Here is an 18,214-nt window from a genome sequence, read left to right as displayed (position 1 = left end):
ACTGATACTTGCTGAGCAACCCAAATTTGATAAACACAAAGGAATCATAGTGCAAATTGTTATCATCTTTTACTTACTTATGTTAGTTTTCCATCGTTACGAGGGGAGGGTTGGGGAGGTCGTTGAAACTTTTTGTAGAAACATAGTACAAACGCATACGCTTATAACACACACCCTTGTAAATAGAACCTTGTATAGCTGGAGGGTGGGGAAGTCACCTTATATAGCAGAATCCTTTTTCTTCAGAAACACAGTGTAAACGGATACACTCAATAACACATACTAGCACTCACCTTACGAACGCACACCCTTTCTCTTTGAGTATATTTGATAGATGGAACCGGTAAATCCTCACACTGTCGAGCGCAATCTTGTTGCTGTAAAAGAAAAAGGGAAGGAAAAAAGACTATGCACAATCTTACTAACATGCGTTGGACAACGGAGGGATATTGTACCATTTGACCCATTACCCAAGGTCGGATGTCGAGCACATCATGATCGTAGTTTTTTCATCACAATGCAGATGCAAACGCTCATACACTCACTTTCATGAATGCACGCACACACACCCTACCCCAGAAGCCTTCGTAGTCTCGGACTCGAGTCTTGATGGGTTGGTTCCACCAAAAAAAAGAACTAATCGCCTGAGGTACGCACAGTTCGCGACATGATCGTAATTGGTCAGCTAGTGTATGGCTCTTAACACGAGTTCAAGTCGACACTAGAAATTTGAATTCGCCTCTTCTCCAGCCAGGTTCTTTGGCAGCTAAGAGCCAGTCAACCTGGACGATAATTACTCCACTGATTAACTCGAGCATTACCGGGCATAATAATGCGCATGCGTGAAGAGACCGGCCCTAGCGCAACTCATAATTAGATCCCTGGTCCCAGCCTACATTTTCTTCTACCACAGGATCGGCAATGCATGGATGGACGGTCGATGCATGATGAGTAGCTGAGCACCCTAAGCATATGGCGAAAGCCCGTACAAAGTGAGGTGCGGTGGATGGAGCCAAGATTTATTTACCATGCATGGCGCGCGTAAGGCAGCAGATCTATCTGCCTCACGATGCTCACCTTCCAGTGCATGCAGTTAGCTAGCGATCTGATGGAATGTGGCCCCTCGTGACGACCTGTCGCTCTCCTCCCTGTTCCCTGTTCTGACCTCTGAAACCTCACCGGCCGGCCGGCCGGCCAGCCAGCCTCTTGTGGAGGGGAGGTTTTGGCGGGATCCAAAACATGGCGGGGCTGGCCCCTGATGATGGACGGACGGACTGACTGACTGACGCTATGCAGCTACCAACCTACCGACCTACCGACCTACCTACCGACCTGTATCTGTCTCTCTACTTGCACGCCCCCATGGCCATGGACCGGCCTGTCGTTGACATTGTGATCCATCGGCCATGCACGCGTGGTCCTAGTTGTAATAGGCCTGCGCGGTGGCCGGCCGGTCAGTGCCACCACTGTGTGTTTGTGCTAGGGCTAGGGCTAGGATGCTCTGGCATGTCCCGTGCAGTTGCACTACCGAGATCGACTTACTGGTCTAGTGCAGTGGCTGAGCCGGGAATTTACACTTACACACGTAGGCGTAGGGCCAGTTAGAGACGTGAGAGTTCCAGTTTTTAGCCGGTTATCGTTGAGGACAAAGCCTCTTTTGAAATGTACGTAGCTAGCATGGTCAAATGCCTCGCCTCGCCTCGCCTCGCCGGAGGTCTAAGTGGTGTCCCGCGCTAGCTGGGAGCCTGGGACTGACTGACTGACTGGGAGCTTTATTTGCACCGTCCAACCTCCCTCCCCTCCCCTCCGACGGATCGGCAAGCAAGAGGCCATGGGCAACCTGTCTGTGTCTGTCCAACCAACCGGCCCGGGCGGCAATCATCGTCGTGGTGGTGCTTGGCGAGACGTCGCTCCATCGATCATGTCATGTGGCCCTGCACTACTCAACGTGGATGCGTACTAGGTCCTCGCTCGACCTGTCCTTCTCTTATATATCGAGACCCTCATGTAAGCCCAGCGCCAGCGGGCCTGTGGATGCTGTTTTCGCCTGGATAGGATACGGCCAGGCCATTATTTAGTGACACCGACTCTTCCTTCCTGCTGGCGTCTGCGTGATCCATCGCGAATCCAAACGCTACATACATACAGGCAGCACGCAGTACATTCACAGCTTCAGTTTCAGTTTCAGTTTCGTGGACAGAGACTTGACGTACGCCCAAGTCCCAACCACAGCGATTCTTAATTTGATGGAAACAGCTAACAGATACAGATTGCTGGCTGGAAAAGCCGGTTGGAGGGCGAGGAGCAGTCGTCCTTGGGTACTCAACTCTTCGAATTGTCCATCTCCTCAGACTTGATTCATCAGGTGTTTGTGGAGCATCAACGCTAGCTTTGCCTTAATTTGCGTCCGTCGTCACTCGTCAGGTGGAGCATATTAATTGCTTCTTGCCTCTCAGGTCAAACACTCGATCCTGTTCCTGTACGTACAACACAACCAGGCAGAGGCAAGACTCAGAGCGTCGCCAAGTTTCAATGGACTCTAATCTAATCATGAAATAAGGCGAGCAGGGTTTTTCCAAGAGTTATTACTTCCATCTTTTACCCCCTCTTTTGTCGGAGTCATTTTTTACTTCCATCTTTGCTTTTTTAATAAAAAGTTGGGGCAGGGGGGCAACCCTTTCGTTTCAAAAAGAATAAATAAAAAATCATCCAACTTACCCCATTTAACTTGATATATGGGATGCTACGCCCTCGTCAATATGAACATGAAGGCAACGGTGGAACTGGCTGCCAACTGGGCAGACTGTTTGACCTATACAACTTTTTTCATTTTGGGTATCATGTTAAAATCCGTTGCGTACCTGAAAAACAAGGACGGAAAGAAATCAAGGATCACGCCACATGATCACTGTGCTGATAATAGTGCCCGTAAAAGTCTCCTACTGTAATACTAGCTCTCGCCTGAATACTTTCACAACATGAAAAAGAAGATGTATCTAAATGTATTTATTCTGGTGAATACATTTTTAATTTGTCATTTGATGATAGTGTGTTTTTAAAGAAGATGACACTTTGGTTCCGGAGGAGATAATAGTATTCGACTGAGCTATCCCTCTGAAAGCGGCTAATCAAAGTGAGATTGCTGAATCCTGCGCTTGTGATGGTGCCTGTGGTTGGATTCCACGGTGGTTGCGTTGCATGCATGGCAGGGCATGACCCAGGCAGCCATGGACGTACGGCGATCGATCATGAGACGGGACTGCTACTCCATCTCCATGGATGCCGACCGCGCGCAGCCGACATTCGTTTCTCGATGGAGAGCCCCCCACCGTACCCCAGCCAACCAACGCATCACTCGATCGGATCTCTGATGGATCGATCGATCGGGAATCGGATGCCTTCTCTTCTTTCCATACCTCTCCCCCCCTCCACAAGCCAAGAATATATTTCCCTCACCTCTCCCCCATAGCCCATAGCCAGCCATAGGGGCCGGCGGTACGTGCGTGCCTACTGTACGTACTACTCCCTCCAGTCCTTTTTACTCTGCACATTGAATTTACCGAAAATCAAACTTAACTAAGTTTGACCAAATTTATACTAGAAATTATTAGCATCTATAATATCTAATAAATATAATATGAAAATATATTCCGAGATGAATCTAATGATATTGATGTTGTTATGTAAATATCAATAATTTTTTATATAAACTTGGTCAAAGTTGGATGAGATTAACTTTAGACAAACCTAATATGCAGAGTAAAAAGAACCGGAGGGAGTACGTCGTTAACAAAGCAAGAGCGTACGTCTCCTTCTTTTCATGGCCACCATCGAATAATCGATCCATCGATCTGACCTCCCTCCATGCCTCCATCGCCAATCTCAACCAAAACTAACTAGTTAAAGGACTCCTACTGCACGCTTTTGGACGAAACAAACCAAGCTACCTAGTACTGCTACGTACTAGCTTCTTGCAAATCATCCCGTCTTTTCATCTATGGAATATATTCGGATTGCAACTTACGTACATGTATGTACAGGCCTGGCAACTTCCATGCATTTCCTAGCTAGATTATTCTCATTCTCAGCAAAATAAAGACTAACCCTAGCTACAAGTCGTAAAGTGAGATTTTTGGTCAGTGGCCATTTTCATATGTTATGTATCGATGATCCGGCCGTATATATTTTTTTTTCGAAAAGGGGGACTCCCCGGCCTCTGCATCAGAAAGATGCATACGGCCACATATATACTATATATGAATGAATCATCAAACGGAAACGCAACCAAGCGTCCATGCTATATATATGTGACGACAACTAAGAGACAAGAATGGGCTTTCTTAATTGATTGAATGAAGACGCCACCAAATAGGCGGGCATTTTATACGTTTGCGCGTCGGTGCCATGTACCATATATCAGTATCAGATGTGGGCGATAAAAAATGCTTGGTACCGAACTCAAAGTCTTAATTGGGAGATGATATCCCAACTTGAGAGATCATAAATCGATCAACCCATTTGGATTTTAAAGGTTTGCCCAATCTACTTATTTCAAAAATCAAGGTTGTGGATCTTGTGCTTACGTTTCAAGATCAAGATGGTAATTCCTTAATTTGTGCATTGGCAAAGCTAGACCATCAATAACAGAAGAAGGAATGACACAAGAATGATACTAGAAAGTGAAAGGAGACAAGAACAGATCACGCTTAACCAAACACACAACTCAACATGCATGCATGCTGGCCAAGAGGCCGTGTAACTAACCCTACCCATAATTGGTAGACAGGGCATCCTTCTTCAGGAAGCAAACCCGAGACAGCGGTCAAGATCAAAATCCCACACCAGGGTCCCTTCCCTTAACAAAAGCCTGCCTAGGAGTAGCTACCCCCTCGCTTTCTCTCTCGCTCTCTCTCCAAACTCCTAGAAGATTATCATCACTTATATTAGTATTATGCAGTAATCACCTCTAATAATTAGCAAGGCACATGCATCTGTGTGTGTGTGTGTGTGTGTGTGTGTTTGATAGTTAGTAGTTGAATTGGCCATCCTGCTCGTAGATCTGGTGCCCACCGAGTGACAGGTCCTTGATTTCTTTTTATCTAGGGCATCTTTGTTTCATCATTAGGGCATGGATGGAGTTGGCATTCCATGTGATGCATGCAAGCACCCAATTATATATGCCGTGGCAATGGCATGCATGAGGAGATGAGTATACTTACAGCTTAGGGATGCGTGTGAGATTCTTGGCAGCAGGAACCAATCCCTTCCTTTGGGCCATCCATTTTCTTTGCCTTGCAACATGGTGGGGATGATTCCCATCCCGCCAAAAATAAAAATAAAAATAAAAATGGTGAGGCTGACGCGTCGATATCACTGGGCCTTGTCAAATAGATTTGGCTGTCCCCTAATTAGTGTACTTATATCACTAAAATATGCATCAGCAAGGAATGTTTGTGTGATTCGTTTCCGTATTATTGTAAAGCCCATCTGATGGTGAAAATTTAAAAAATTGTTAGCATCGCACCCATCGCTGTCCTTGTATCGATATTTTTACAGTATGGGATATTCAAAACTTTGCAGTCTACCGACCGAATAGGCAACAAAGCATACTTAACTTGTTATAGCTTGATAATTTACATTTACGTGTCTTGTACAACTCTATGAAAATTTTGAACTAGATGGTGGCAATTTGCTGTAACCTGCTCCTTAGATTTAATGGTTTGGCCAAAGAAAATCCACCACAATTTTTTTTGGAGGGAAAAATCCACCACAATTATTATTATTAGTTTTGGGAATAAAATTCACCACAATTTTGATGTCGTATATTTTGAATAGATGCCTCACCTCCAATCCATATATTAGTGGGCACAAGGAAAAGCCCAAGACTGCACGTATAGATGATGCATGGTGTGCCCCCAGCAATTGCCGAGGAGACAAGTATCAACATATATATTCTAAGCTTCTATGTGTGCATTTCAAAGTCACCTAATCTCAGGTGATGGCCCCAAGCTGATTGTGATTTGCAATACATTAGCATAGCACCAAAAAACAAAAGGAACAAACAAACATTCCCCTCACGATCGATCAAACAGCAAGCAAACAAAGAACAAGTGACCGACATTCCCCTGGGTTCCCGTGACAAGAGAATAAGAAAAACTCTACCGCGGATGCAATTTGCACACAGGAACTAGTATAAAAAATGTGATCTGGGCACGTTAAACTAATGGCATGCTTAGGTGTCCCCTCTCTCTCTCTCTGCCTAATTTTTTCGTTTACTATACTTTGGCTGTCCATTAGTACCGAATGATTCGTACTACTATATTGCTGGTGACAGCGCACTGCACACTGCCCCAGTACCTGATCTGCAGCTGCTAGGAGCCTAGGAGAGAGATCAGAGAGTGAACAAAATTACTAGTAGTAGCAGTCGATTTGGACTGGGATAAAATGTTGTAAGAATACATATACTATTACAGTACCTATTTATGCATAGCGTAAATAAGAGGGTATAAGCTGCGACCAAGATCCACATGTTCCTTCGTCCAAGCTGCGTTTCTTTAGACTGGTTTCAGCTGGTTGGCCGCCATGGGTGGGAGGGGAGGCTTGCTCTGACATTCCCTAGGGCTCACAAACTCGTGAGAGCACTCTCGCTCTCTCCGGCCGCTTTTGTTGGAGCGTTGAAATAATCCCTAGTTTTTTTAGAAAAGGAGGATGACCCCCTAGTGGACGGCACAATCACAATCAGCTAGCTTCTTGATCGATGTTCCATGATTTCAGTATGCCATGTTGAACCCTACTACCAACAGCGGTACATTCAACTTTTAACTGCTATCAATCGCAGTCGTTCATATATGCTGATCATGTGCCGTGGTTCTTCTCTTCGTACGGCTGAGATAGGCTTGTCCATACATGCATGCATGCAAGCAATGTCCACGAGAGGTTGAACTAACGTTCTGCGATAATAGCATGCCCCTCCCATCTATGTGTGATCAACACATATCCGCTGTAAGATAACAAGCATAACGTCGTTGTCTTCCTTGTCCCCCATGTTGCCTACCACAGAGGATAAGTCCTTCGTCATGCTCGTGGCTCCGGTTCTGTAGACCATGCTCAAGCTTCAGGATCTATGTCCAAGCTCTGGTTCGCCTCTGCCTCTAGAGCATTTGGATGTGGACCCATCCACGGCCTCATGTGAGAGACATGTTTCGCTTGTGTTATGTGAGCAACTGGAGGCGTCTAAGTCCATCATATCGGTGGTTCCTGTGGTTGATATTGTCATATCAGTGGTCCCTGTTGATGACGTCGATGCGCCAGGTGTGGTTGTGCCTGCTCCTAGGAGTCTCTTGGTTGACGATAACTACATCAAGAAATACAACGAGTTTTACAAATCCCTTGGCAAATTGGTGGATGATCAGTCTGGATCCGGCAACACAAGTGTTTGCCTACTGAAGGAGAAACCAAACATGGAGAAACCAAGAAGGAACAAAAGTAAGAAGGGTGGCACCATTTGGAAGGCGTTGCGATTTCATGATGGGGGATGCTCAGTTTTTATCTCTGTCGACGTTCTCGCCAGGAGCTTCGACGTGTTGTATATGTGTCGAGGGTTGCAGTTGTTGTGCATTGGAAGGCCCAATTGTTTGGTTCTCTGGTGCTTCAGACTTTGTGTATAGTACGCTCATGGGTTGGTAGTATAGGGGGTTTTCACCGGTTTTTCTTAAATTAAGTGGATAACTCTCTTCTCTTCAATTAATAGAAAAAACAAATCTTTTGCCTTGGTTTAAAAAAAACCATCCAGGGATGAGAGAAAAATGTGTAACTCCTCGATCGAAAACAAAAAGAAGAAAACAACAACAACTAGGGCATGCAGGTGTGCGCCCACTGCTGGTTCGTTCTGGCAGCAGCACTTTGGTTTGGGTGGGTGCCCGGTAGCGGGGATTTGGTTAAAAAATTTCAATTGCGAGAATGTTCAAAATGTTATCCCCATACAGTGGCACTGATTGTGCCCAAATGCTGCTGGTATGTAACCCAGAGAGAGAGAGAGAGAGGGGTAATCTACTCTAAATCAAATCCCATCATAGCTAATGAGGGAACTATTAGCACCTTGACCATGATGGGTGCGGACGAACTAATCCACATGCAACCCACTGTACAGAGCATCATGTCAAAGCATGATTGCACGGTCGCACATGATCAACTGAGCCTGACATGCACCTAATTTGCACCTCAACCTTGCCCATTATTAATTAATCAGGTGAGACCAGTGTGTCATGCGTACATCTGATGTCACACATAAATAAAACTAGACGATGCTACGTTGGTTGCAGTCGAATTGGATATTTAATTTCTAAATATTATATAGAATATAAATTTTTTTTTCGAGAAAACTTTCAATCTATTCATCTTCTATCATGGCAGTACAACGAACAGTAGAAATAATAAAAATTACATCCAGATCCGTAGACCACCTAGCGACGACTACGATCACTGAAGCGAGCTGAAGGCGCGCCGTCGTCATCACCCCTCCCTTGTCGGAGTTGGGCACAACTTGTTGCAGTAGACAGTCGGGAAGTCGTCGTGCTAAGGCCCCGTAGGACCAGCGCGCCAGAACGACAACCGTCGCTGATGAAGAATAACGTAGATCAAAAGGATCCAACCTGAAGACACATGAACATAGACGAACCACAACCGGATTCGAGCAAATCCACGGAGGATAGATCCGCCGGAGACACACCTCCACACGCCCACCAACGATGCTAGAGGCACCACCGGAACGGGGACTAGGCGGGAAGACCTTTATTCCATCTTTAGGGAGCCGCCGCCGTCTCGTCTTCCCTCGAGACCGTAGTCCTTTGGAAACTCGTGGTCGAGCGGGAAGCCGTCCAGGTCCACGCCGACCTGATCATCCATGAAGGCGACCTGATCTTGATCAAAGGTGGATGGTGTGAACGGCCCTCGGCCGTGCTGGCTTTGTATCTCGTCGGGATCGTAGCCGGCCCCGGCGGCACCGCCAGCGGCCGCCGCACCACCCTCGAAGATGATGTTCTGCATAAAGCCGTCGTCGTCGGAGGCCGGCATTCCGTCGAACCGGTTGTGTGCACCCGGCAGCACGTCCGCTGGCATCTACCGTGCGCGTTTCCTCACCCTCCAGATGACGAGCCACCGGCCACCAGTGTGGCGTTGAGTTCGATGGGCGCGGGCGCGGGCGTGGAAGGCACCACCATGCTCACCTTGGGCAAGCACTCCCCAGAGATTCGGGAGGCCTGTGGGTTGATACGTCTCCAATGTATCTACTTTTTTTTAACGCTTTTCCTCTTGTTTTGGACTCTAATTTGAATGATTTGAATGAAACTAACTCCGGACTGACGTTGTTTTTAGCAAAACTACGATGGTGTTATTTTTGTGCAAAAATAAAAGTTCTCGGAATGGAATGAAACTCTGCGAGGATTTTTTATATCAAATAAGAGAATTTCTGGAGCCAGGAGGGACCTGAAGGGGGCACCTGGGTGGGCACAACCCCCCAGGGTGCGCCAGCCCCCCAGGCGCGCCCTGGTGGGTGCTGCCCACCTGGTGCCCCCGCCGACCCTCAAACTGACGCTATAAAATCCCATATTTCCAAAAAAAATCGGAGAGAAAGAATTACCGCGTTTCACGAGACGGAGCCGCTGCCGTCTCCTATTCTTCATCGGGAGGCAGATCTAGAGTCCGTTTGGGGCTCCAGAGAGGGGGATCTTCGATCTTCGTCATCACCAACACATCCCCATCGCCAATTCCATGATGCTCCCCACCGGGAGTGGGTAATTTCTTCATAGGCTCGCTGGTCGGTGAGGAGTTGAATGAGATTCATCATGTAATCGAGTTAGTTTTGTTAGAGCTTGATCCCTAGTATCCACTATGTTCTGAGATTGATGTTGCTATAACTTTGCCATGCTTAATGCTTGTCAGTTTGGGCCCGAGTGCCATGATTTCAGATCTGAACCATTTATATTATCACCATTATATCCATGTTCTAGATTCAATCTTGCAAGTTATAGTCACCTACTACGTGTTATGATCCGGCAACCCCGGAGTGACAATAGTCGGGACCACTCCCGGTGATGACCGTAGTTTGAGGAGTTCATGTATTCACCGTGTGTTAATGCTTTGTTTCGGTTCGCTATTAAAAGGAGGCCTTAATATCCCTTAGTTTCCAATAGGACCCCACTGCCACGGGAGGGTAGGACAAAAGATGTCATGCAAGTTCTTTCCATAAGCACATATGACTATTTAAGGAATACATGCCTACATTATATTTATGAACCGGAGGTAGTGCCGTATCGCCCTAGGTTATAACTGTCTCATGATGAATATCATCCAACGAGTCACCGATCAAATGCCTACGAAGTTATCTTATATTGTTCTTGCTAAGTTACTACTGCTGCTGCTGCTATCGTTACTGCTACAGTATTACTGCTATCACCGTTATTGTTATTGTTACTACTGCCGCTATCATCAAAACTATCATACTAATGTGCTACTAATCACTTTGCTGCAGATAATTAATCTCCAGGTGTGGTTGAATTGACAACTCAGCTTCTAATACCTTCAAATATTCTTTGGCTCCCCTTGTGTCGAATCTATAAATTTGGGTTGAATACTCTACCATCGTAAACTGTTGTGATCCCCTATACTTGTGGGTTATCATGGGTAGGCCTGCGGGTAGATGTCGAAGCCGGGCATCGGCTACATCGCCGATGCGCGAGGCGAGTCGGGAAGCACCATACGAGGAAACACAGATGAGCCGGTGCTGGCAGCGGCCACGGCGACATTGACAAGGACGTGCTGGCCAGGGTTTAACCCTAGTAAAATTAGCGCCTCCCTTGTTGCCAATGCGACACGGGCATTGGTGGCCTCCTGCTTGATGGGAAACATTGCATGGAAAACAAAAAAATTTCTACGCACACACAATGATCTATCAATGGAGATGCATAGCAACGAGAGGGGAGAGTGTGTCTACGTACCCTCATAGACTGTAAGCGAACACGTTTATTCAACGCGGTTGATGTAGTCGTACACCTTCGCGATCTGCCCGATCAAGTACCGAATGCACGGCACCTCCGCGTTCTGCACACATTCAACTCGGTGTCGTCCTCGCCATGTTGATCCAGCAAGCGGGGCGAGGTAGTAGATTAGTTCCGTCAGCATAACATCGTGGTGACGGTGGTGGTGAAGCAATCCCGCAGGCTTCGCCTAATCACTGCGGCGATCTAGAGCGGAGGAGTAAACTAGAGGCGGAGGGGTGCCGACACACGGCGTGGAATAATCTGTGTGTTGTGTGGCACCCCTCCCCCTCCCCCCCACATATATATATATATATATATATATATATATATATATATATATATATATAGGTGTGGAGGGGAGGAGGCAGCCCCTAGGGCACCCCAATAGGTGTGGCGGCAGCCCTAGGGCTCCTCCCTTTGGTGCGCCCCCCTGCCAAATAATGACACAAGGGGGAAGGAAAGGGGGGGAGGCGCCCCCTTCTTTCCTTCCTCCCTTCTCCGGGATATGGTAAGAGGGGGTGGCGCCCCTCCTTTACCATGTATTAGGTGTGGCAGCCTCAAGGGGGGCGCACCAGCCCATGTGGGCTGGTGTGTTCCCCTCTACCAACAAGGCCCAGTACACTCCCGGTGCCTCCGGAACCCCTTCCGATATTCCGATAACTTTCCGGTGCCCGAAACCATTCCGGAGACCAAATAGCATCGTCCTATATATCAATCTTTACCTCTGGACCATTCCGGAGCTCCTCGTCATGTCCGTGATCTCATCCAGGACTCTGAGCAACATTCGCTCACCAAACCAAATAACCCATATAATACCAAATCGACATCGAACGTTAAGCATGTGGACCCTACGGGTTCGAGAACTATGTAAACATGACCGAGACACCTATCCGATCAATAGCCAATAGCGGAACCTGGATGCCCATATTGGCTCCTACATATTCTAGGAAGATCTTTATCGGTCGAACCGTTATAACAACATGCGTAATTCCCTTTGTGCATCGGTATGTTACTTGCCTAAGATTCGATCGTCGGTATGTCTATACCTAGTTCATTCTCGTTACGGGCAAGTTTCTTTACTCGTTCCATAATACACCACCTTGTAACTAACTCCTTAGTCATTTGCTTGCAATCTTATCATGTGTATTACCGAGAGGGCCCAGAGACACCTCTCCGAAACTCGGAGTGACAAATCCTAATCTTGATCTATGCGAACTCAACAAACACCTTCAGAGATACCTATAGAGCATATTTATGACCACCCAGTTACGTTGTGACGTTTGATAGCACACAAGGTATTCCTCCAGTATCCGGGAGTTGCATAATCTCATAGTCGAAGGAATATGTATTTGACATGAAGAAAGCAATAATAATAAACTGAACGATCATTATTCTAAGCTAACGGATGGGTCTTGTCCATCACATCATTCTCCTAATGATGTGATCCAGTTATCAAATGACAACACATGTCCATGGTTAGGAAACCTTAACCATCTTTGATCAACGAGCTAGTCTAGTAGAGGCTCACTAGGGACACGATATTTGTTTATGTATTCACACATGTATCTAAGTTTTCGATCAATACAATTCAAGCATGAATAATAAACCTTTATCATGAATAATGAAATATAAAATAACAACTTTATTATTGCCTCTAGGGCATGTTTCCTTCAGTCTCCCACTTGCACTAGAGTCAATAATCTAGTTCACATCGCCATGTGATTAACACCCATAGTTCATATCGCCATGTGACCAACACTCAGAGAGTTTACTAGAGTCAATAATCTAGTTCACATCGCCATGTAATTAAAACCCATATTTCACATCGCCATGTGACCAACACTCAAAGAGTTTACTAGAGTCAATAATCTAGTTCACATCGCAATGTGATTAACACCCAAAGAGTACTAAGGTGTGATTGTGTTTTGCTTGTGCGATCAATGAGTCTGCTATATTCAGATCCGTGTGTATTTTGCAAATTTCTATGTCTACAATGCTCTGCATAGAGCTACTCTAGCTAATTTCTCCCACTTTCAATACGTATCCAGATTGAGACTCAGAGTCAACTGAATCGGTGTCAAAGCTTGCATCAACGTAACCCTTTATGACAAACTCTTTACCACCTCCATAACCGAGAAACATTTCCTTAGTCCTCTTAGGTACCTAAGGATAATTTTGACCGCTGTCCAGTGATCTACTCCTGGATCACTATTGTACCCCCTTGCCAAACTCATGGCAAGGCACACAATAGGTCTGGTACACAGCATGGCATACTTTATAGAACCTATGTCTGAGGCATAGGGAATGACTTTCATTCTCTCTCTATCTTCTTCTGTGGTCGAGATTTGAGTCATACTCAACTTCACACCTTATAATACAGGCTAGAACTCCTTCTTTGACCGATCCATTTTGAACTCCTTCAAAATCTTGTCAAGGTATGTACTCATTGAAAATCTTATCAAGCGTCTTTGATCTATCTCTATAGATCTTGATGCATAATATGTAAGCAGCTTCACCGAGGTCTTTCATTGAAAAATTCTTATTCAAGTATCCTTTTATGCTATCTAGAAATTCTATATCATTTCCAATCAATAATATGTCATCCACATATAATATCAGAAATGCTATAGAGCTCCCACTCACTTTGAGATGTTGAGATGTTGAGATGTTGGATGCACTTATCTTCGATGAAGGGAGCGAGCTCGGTGTTGTGAACATATTGCTCAAATTCTTCCTTGATACCCACACTAACCTTGAACTGGTTACACGGCCATAGGCACGATTTGGTATTGGCGTCCCACGTCGAGCTCACACTCGGCTCAACCTAAGACTGTCGAATCGAGCTACTGTTTGATGATGCCTCCGAGGACCTCCTCCTCAAAGAACTACTAAAGAATTGCATTTTTATTTGCGAACAAGTTCTGAAAATTTTCAGAACTTCACAAGATTGATAGAAACTACTCATAAGGATGCCTAGAGGCCATATTAAGCATTCAAACTACTTAGGACTCTAAGAATTCAACATGCAAGCCCATCTACAGCAGCACCGAGAGTAGCTAGGTATTCAAAATATAAACCATTAAAACAAAAACTAATTGGAGAAATGGTGGAGTCACATACCAAGTAGCAATCCCCCAAAACAGTTTCGGAAATAGAGCTTCGAGCAAAGAGAGCGAAATCCGCGGGCTTGAGAGCAAGAACACGAAAGAGAGAGCTATGGTGATTTGTTTCTGGAGGTAGGAGATGACCTGGGCTAAAGGGATAAGTGAGGGGACCCCCACGGGGCCCACCACCCACCAGGGTGCGCCTGGTGTGGCTGGCGTGCCCTGGTCTCTTGTGTGCACCAGGGGCACCCCCCTCTGATGTTATTTGTTCTAGAAATTCTCAAATATTCAGAAGAAAAAACATGTTTAAATTTTAGGACATTCATAGCACTTTTATTTTTGGGCCATTTTTTTGCACCGAAAATCCAGAAAACGGGATAAACATGACATTTTATTTTATTTAACTAAGAAAGACAGAAAACAAAAGGTAGGGACAGAAAGTTGTGCTTATTAAATTCATCGACTTCATACCTCTAAAAAATGATACATTAATAAGGTTGATCAAGTCTTATTAACAACCACTTTCGGTTAGCATGAAACCGAAGAACTTTTGTAAAAACACTAAGTTACCTCAACCGGGTTATGCATGTCTCCAACAATAAGTATGTCATATTTCTTTTTGGTATTAGGTAGAGGGAGTTGAAAACTTCCAATAGTAATTGCTGAAGATTTTTCAAAAACATTAATACCATTCACTTGAAATTGTTTTTTCAGAAAGTGCACCGTATGCTCATTACCATTGATATGAAAAGTGACTTTGATTTTATTGCAATCAATAACAGCCCCTGCAATATTCAAAAAGGGTCTACCAAGGATAATTGACATGTTGTCATCCTCGGGCATCTCAAGTATAACCGAGTCTATTAAGATAGTGACATTTGCAACAACAACGGGCACATCCTCACAAATACTGATAGGTATGGGAGTTGATTTGTCAGCGATTTGCAATGATATTTCAGTAGGTGTGAGTTTTTCAAATCAAGTCTTTTATACAAAGAGAAAGGCATAACACTAACACCAGCTCCTAAATCACACAAAGCAGTTTTGACATAATTTCTTTTTATAGAGCATGGTATAGTTTGTATTCCTCAATCTCCAAGTTTTTTAGCTACTCCATTCTTAAAAGAATAATTAGCAAGCATGGTGGAGATTTCAGCTTCAGGTATCTTTCTTTTATTAGTGACAATTTCTTTCATGTATTTTGCATAAGGGGCCATCTTTAAAATATCAGTCAAGCGGGTAGGCAAAAAGACTGGCCCAAGCAATTCATCAAAGCATTCAAATTCTTCATCATCCTTTTTCTTGGATGGTTAAGGTGGAAAGGGCATGGGTTTCTGAACCCATGGTTCTCTTTCTTTTCCATGCTTTCTAGAAACAAAGTCTCTCTTATCATATCGTTTATTTTTTGGTTGTGGGTTATCAAGATCAACAACAGGTTCTATCTCAACATCATTATCTGGCTCTTTAGTATTGTTTGGTTGTGTATCTTCATGAACATCATCATTATCATTTTCATTATCACTAGGTGAATGTTCATTACTAGAGTTTCAACATCAGAGATAGAGACATCATTGTTATCTTCAGAAGGTTTTTCAATTTTAGGTTCACTAGAGGTATGCAAAGTCCTATCATCTTTCTTTTTCTTTTTAGAAGGACTGGGTGCCTCAGTGTTAATTCTTTGAGAGTCTTGTTCAATTCTTTTAGGGTATCCCTCAGGATAGAGTGGTTCCTGAGCCATTTTGCCTCCTCTAGTTGCTAATCTAACAGGAAAATCATTCATATTACTATTCATTTCAATAAGCAATTCTCTTTGAGATTGAGCAACTTGTTCTAACTGGGTTTGGACCATAGAGGCATGTTTTCCTACACCTCTAACATCATTAGTGATTCTAAATAACAAGTCACTCAAGTGAGCAAATCATATCCGAATTTTGTTTCCGTTGTTTCATAACATTTGCATTGAAGTGATCTTGTTTCATAACATAATTATCAAATTCATAAAGGCATTGACTAGGATGTTTATTGTAAGGGATGTCACCTTCATCAAACTTTAATGAAGAATTTACCTCTACCACCTGTGGTGGTGTATCAAGTCTGTGTATTCACTACTACAGGCTGCTGCTAACGAAACACTACGATCAGATACCCTTTGACGAAACTGTGTGTGATGCATTAATCGCAAACGGGGATGTAAAAAAACCGTCAAAAAAGATGCAAAATGTTTGCGATGGCGAAGGCATCTAACACGGTTCAGATTTTACTTTCGTGTGCGATGCTGGGCATACGGTTATTTGCGATTAGACAGAACAACAGAAACAGACAGCCATATCAATGTCTGTGTGATATACGACATACAATTCGCTTCGATGAATTGTTTGCTATTAGGAATGCAACAGAAATGATCAGTCAAATCAAGGTGTGTGCGATATATAGCATACGGTTGACTCGGACGAACTGTTTTCGACTTGGGAAGGGAACATAAATGGTTCAGCTTAACAAGATGTGTGTGATACACGGCGAACGACCCACGTATAACACCGACGGTTACTGTAGTTAATTCGTGTGTGATTCTGTTTGTACAAAAAAATTGAAAAATGCAAACTAGTTGCTTCCGGTGGTTAGGAGTATCGCACGCGATGCGTCTGCGAGTACTCGTGTGTGATGATTAGTAAGTTACACATATGTTTCCTTATGTTAACACGTGTGTGATAAATAACACGTGGCACCGCATACGGTATTCGGGTTGTGTGTGTGCTCCACTTAGTCTTCCTGCTGCTTAACACTACTAGGGAAAACCTTATACATAGAATCTTAACAGCAGCGTGGTTCAGGGGGTGGCACTACTACTAATTAGCAGTAGGGCGGCTCAGTGGAACCACGCTGCTACTAAAATCAACCGACAGTTCCTGCCACCCTAGGTTTAGCAGTAGCACGGTCTTTCTAACCGCACTAGTGATAAAGTTATAGTACTAGCGCACTTTTTTTGGGTGGCGCTACTGCTAATTTTGAAACTGGCCACATGGGCGGGCCCCTCTTAGCAGTAGCGCGTGTGCCATAGGCCCACTGCTGCAATGTTATTAGCAGTAGCGCGGTTTACGACCAGGGCTACTGCTAAGCCGCAACATATACCACCTTTCCCTCCCCCTCCCCTCCCCCATCCTTTCTTCCTCACTTTCCCCTACCTCCCACCTCCTCTCTCCCTCACTTTGCTTCTTCCTCACTACTTATCCCCCCATTACTCTCCTTCTTCTACCTACCTCAGTACTGGCACAAACTCGACACACCTAATTGCCTTGATCAAATGCATATCTGTAAGAATGTCCTTGAGAGCTTGCTCGCGACACTGATGAACATGCCAAATAAGACCAAGGATGGGCCGAAGGCAAGAAAAGACTTGCATGATTTGGAAATCAGGGAAGATCTGCACATGCCGCCTCGTAAAAATTCAGACAAGACAGAGACGGAGACAGGGGCGCGGGAGAAGAAGGGCAAAAAAGTAAAGGAAGAGGATTATTGCCCCCCTTATTGCTTCACCTTAAGTCCGGCTGAGATCGATCAATTCTTTAAGTGCCTTACCGGAGTCAAGGTTAGTTCCGGTTACTGTGGCAAGATAAGCAGATATCTAGACACGAACAAGAAAAGGTTCAGCGGGATGAAGTCCCATGACTGTCATGTGATGATGATGCATATACTACCTGTTTCCCTTAGAGGGATAATGGACAAGCACGTCCGTGACACGCTTATTGGTCTCTGCAACTTTTTCGACGTCATCTCTCGAAAGTCAATCAGTGTGAAGTAGCTCCGAAGGCTACATGAAGAGATCGTTGTGATACTGAATGAGCTTGAAATGTACTTCCCACCCGCGTTCCTTGACGTCATGGTGCATCTGTGTATCCATATTGTGGACAACATAATAGACCTGGGGTCATCATTCCTGCACAACATGATGCCATTTGAGAGGATGAATGGGATCATCAAAGGATTTGTTTGTAACATGTCCCGTCTGGATGGAAGCATCGTCCCGGGCTATCTAACACAAGAGTGCATCTCTTTCTGCGAGAATTTTCTATATGG

The sequence above is a fragment of the Triticum aestivum genome, chromosome 2B, assembly GCF_018294505.1.
Source record: "Triticum aestivum cultivar Chinese Spring chromosome 2B, IWGSC CS RefSeq v2.1, whole genome shotgun sequence".
NCBI classification, from domain to species: Eukaryota; Viridiplantae; Streptophyta; class Magnoliopsida; order Poales; family Poaceae; genus Triticum; species Triticum aestivum.
Note: the sequence above shows the minus strand (reverse complement) of the source record.